General features: G+C 33.4%; 1 pseudogene across 1 annotated transcript; it reads left to right on the plus strand.

Moving 5' to 3' along the window:
- Positions 1 to 878: 878 nt before the first annotated feature.
- Positions 879 to 3,726, plus strand: LOC145958032 (putative serine/threonine-protein kinase PIX13; annotated as a pseudogene). The gene is made up of 5 exons (XR_014433798.1): positions 879 to 1,010; positions 1,348 to 1,482; positions 1,574 to 1,716; positions 2,431 to 2,554; positions 3,049 to 3,726. The product of XR_014433798.1 is annotated as a putative serine/threonine-protein kinase PIX13 (transcript).
- The last annotated feature ends 161 nt before the right edge of the window (positions 3,727 to 3,887 follow it).

The raw sequence follows: 3,887 nt of genomic DNA on the forward strand, positions 1-3,887 counted from the left end.
TTAAAAAAAAATTTCCAATACTTTTCTCTTAAAATAAAATATTAGTGACAACTTCATAAATATTTAAATAAAAATTATAAATTATTATTTATTTAAATATCATCTATTAAATACATGTTTTTTTAATCTTTAATATAAAGAATACTCGTCTTTATCTTCACATTTCTTTTCCTATCTTTCCACGTTTCTTTTTTTACCGCATATTTCCATGTTAAACTCTTGTAAATTTTTTCTATACTACTTTTTAAGATATATTAAACGTCCATTTAATGCTTATTCCTTTCTACACATGTAAAAGAAGTCATATGCCACGGGAAAGTCTCAGTAATTTTTGTGATGATTTTGAACTAAACAATTATACTTTTACATAGGTAATTTTTGTGATAGCTCTTAACTAAACAATCACACTTTCACAATATATTTTAAAATAACATTATTTTAATACTTGATTCATAGTCTATTTTTTTTTTTTTTTACAAATTTAATTAATCGCCCTTCCTCGATACTAAAATCAATTTAAAATATTAAAATGTGAACAATCTATATTCATCTGTGAATTGACGAACACATTTCCCACCAATTCCACCGGCCATCTTGTGTGGGTCAATTTGGTTAGTCAAGTCATCTGAGAAGCCAAAGAGAGCTTCGTCACAGTAACAGTTTCATGGGTCTCAGCTTCTCCTCTGCCTCGGCACCTCACTCCTCTACCCCCAACCTCTCTCAATGTTCAGGCAAGTCTTCAACTTTTCTCCACCCTTTCTAAAGTCACCCCAAAACACGACATGGGTCGTTCCCCGTTTCCTCGAATTCGATTTCTTCCATGATGGTTTCGATTCCTCTGTTTTCAGGTTCACCAAGCACTGAAGACCGAATTCTGAAATGGCCAAGTTTTCAAGGGATGGTTAAATGAGAAGACCCTCTCCCCTGCCAGACCCAACTCTGGTTTTGGAATGGCCGTTGCCATCAAAAGGTTGAACCCCGAAAGCACGCATGGCTTTCGAGAGTGGCAGGTCATGTATAACAGACCTTAGCTTAACATTGTTACCGAAAACGTGCGTATATTTTCACAATTAAATAATAATGTTAATGATTTTAACAAGAGAAAGACTAAGTTGAACAAATTTTAAAAAATAGAAAAACTAAAAGAGTAATGCCAAAGCATAACTAGGCATTCTTTGGCTAAATTTTTTATCATTCTGTCTTGTGGTTTTACTTGTCAATTGCATATTGTAGTGTAACCTTCAACACAATTAGAGTACCTTTCATGTGATAAATTCTACTGTTTGCACAAATTCAGCCTGGCTATCTGATTGTTTAAAATGATTTTCTGTTGATTGGAAGATGCAGTCAGAAGTGAACTTTTTAGGAAGGCTTTCTCACCCGAACCTGGTCAAGCTATTGGGTTATTGTTGGGACGATGATCAGCTTCTTCTTGTGTACAGTTCATGTCAAAGGGAAGCTTGGATTATCATCTATTCAGAAGTATGACTTGAACACTTTTAAAATGGGTAAAAGAAAACTCTTCCTCATGAATTTGATTTTAATTCATTTTCTTTGTAATGTTTCCAAGCAGGAAATCCCAACATAGAACCACTTTCTTGGAGCACACGGTTTAAAATAGCCATTGGTGCAGCTCGGGGATTAGCTTTCTTGCACGCCTCCGAAAAACAAGTCATATACAGAGATTTTAAGCCATCAAATATACTACTTGATGGGGTCAGTTATTTTCTGTTGGTTGATTTCTTATGTTGTATTGTTGTCTACCTTTTCCCTTGTATCAAGAGATGGAAGCTATGCTAAGTAAATGTAGCATCAACAACTTGGGATGAATAGACAGTTTAAGAATTTGTACCCTTATTGTTTATTTTACTAACCAAACTTGTATTTAAAAGGTATGAAAACTTAAAAGCGTGTGTGGGTTCACGTTTGATCATCTAAAATCATGTTGAAATACTAACTAACATGAATTTAGGTAAATACTAACATGTTTGGTTCCATGTTGAGGAATTGATTCTAGGTGTAGAATTGATTCTAGGTGTAGAATTTTGAGTTAAAACAACTGCACATAGCTTTTGTGCTGGTTCACAAATTTTATATCGAGTTTTCGTATTAGATGGCTTTTAGAAATTAGAATATAAACACCAAATATAAATCACAGTACTTCAAAACCAATCTCACAATCAATTTCATTTAAAAATCAAATTTTCAAATGCCCACCCAAACACGTCGTTAGTCTCTGTTAATAGAATATCAACTAAAAAGTGCAATGTCTTTGTTCCTATTGTCTCTTTTCTAAGTGTTGTCAATACCAGACCCGTTGACTAGTTGGAGAATATCCATGATGTCTCTTTTCTAAGAAACAAAATTGATATTTATTTTATGCGAAGTTGCTTGGATGATTTTGATGACAGATTGTTTTGTATCTTCCAGAATTACAATGCAAAAATCTCAGATTTTGGCTTGGCTAAATTGGGACCTTCTGAAGGACAGTCACATGTAACTACCAGGGTCGTGGGCACATATGGTTATGCTGCTCCAGAATATATTGCAACAGGTAAATAATATATCTGCACATAATTGACAATTAAATCAGCTTTAAATGTATGTTTTGACTTTATTGATTACTCACAAGGCATAATACATATAGCTAAGTTTAGATGCTATGCCAAGTAACAAGGAAATGAAAGTAAAATGTAGGGAAAAATGAATTGTCTGGTTTGGCAAAATGTTTTTTGTTTTCATTACTATTTTCACATATAATTAATAAAATGTCATTTGACTTGACTTCTTGATTTCAAAGAAGTGTACAGATAAGTTTTGACTGTTTCTGAAAGTAAGAAATAAATTAAGTGAAAACAAGGGGCATTGACATTATTTTGTAGTTAATTAAGATTGAACCAAACAAACCTTACTGTAATACTAAAGCAATCAATGCTTTGTGGAAGAATGAAGTTGGAGAAGGTAGATTAAAGATAAGCAATAGTGTAGTCTAATGGTTTGACCCACCAAAAACTAACATTGCTTTGAATTGTATGAATATTTCAACAGGGCACTTGTATGTGAAGAGTGATGTGTATGGGTTTGGTGTAGTGCTTCTTGAAATACTGACAGGCGTGAGAGCACTTGATAGAAATCGCCCAACAGGGCAGCAAAAGCTAGTTGAATGGACCAAGCCTTTTCTTTCTTCCAAGAAAAAGTTGAAAACAATTATGGATGCTAAAATAGATGGTCAATATTCACCCAAGGCAGCATGGCAAGCAGTACAACTTACTCTAAAATGCTTAGAAAAGGACCCTAAACAACGTCCTTCTATGAAAGATGTTGTTGAGGAATTGGAAGCCATTGAAGCTATCCATGAAAAATCTAAAGGATCCAGAATCTGCATTCTCACTGCACTTCTCATCAACCTCCTCGGCAGAGAGGTGCAAGAGTATAAATAAATTTACACAAAAAAAAAACTAGAAATTGAGAAAGTAATATGGTTCACCGAGTAGGTTGTTGGATTGGTCACTTAATAGATGTGATTTTTTTTTCCTTGTGCTGGTTGGAGGGGGGAGAATTTCATTAGCCTTTTGAAGTATATGATTTTTTTTGTGTTGATTATTCATATTTTTATAAAGTGGGAAAATATTTTGTATGTGCAAGGGAACATAGTTTTGATGCTAATATGTCTTTTTTTTTTTCAAGAGTTGTTTTTCTTTCAACAATGGGAAGTTGATTGGCTCATGGATATCTTGTAGAGGACACTATCATATTATTGTTATTAACGGCCATCTTTATAATCGATACCAAATCACAATGGATTTATCTTGAAATCTCGAGTTTGTATAACTATGAGTAAAAGTAATTAACATGAAATCTGTGATAGTAATGGAGCATGAGATATG

This window comes from Cajanus cajan, chromosome 5 (genome assembly GCF_000230855.2).
Source record: "Cajanus cajan strain Asha chromosome 5, NIPB_CcT2T_4, whole genome shotgun sequence".
NCBI lineage: Eukaryota > Viridiplantae > Streptophyta > Magnoliopsida > Fabales > Fabaceae > Cajanus > Cajanus cajan.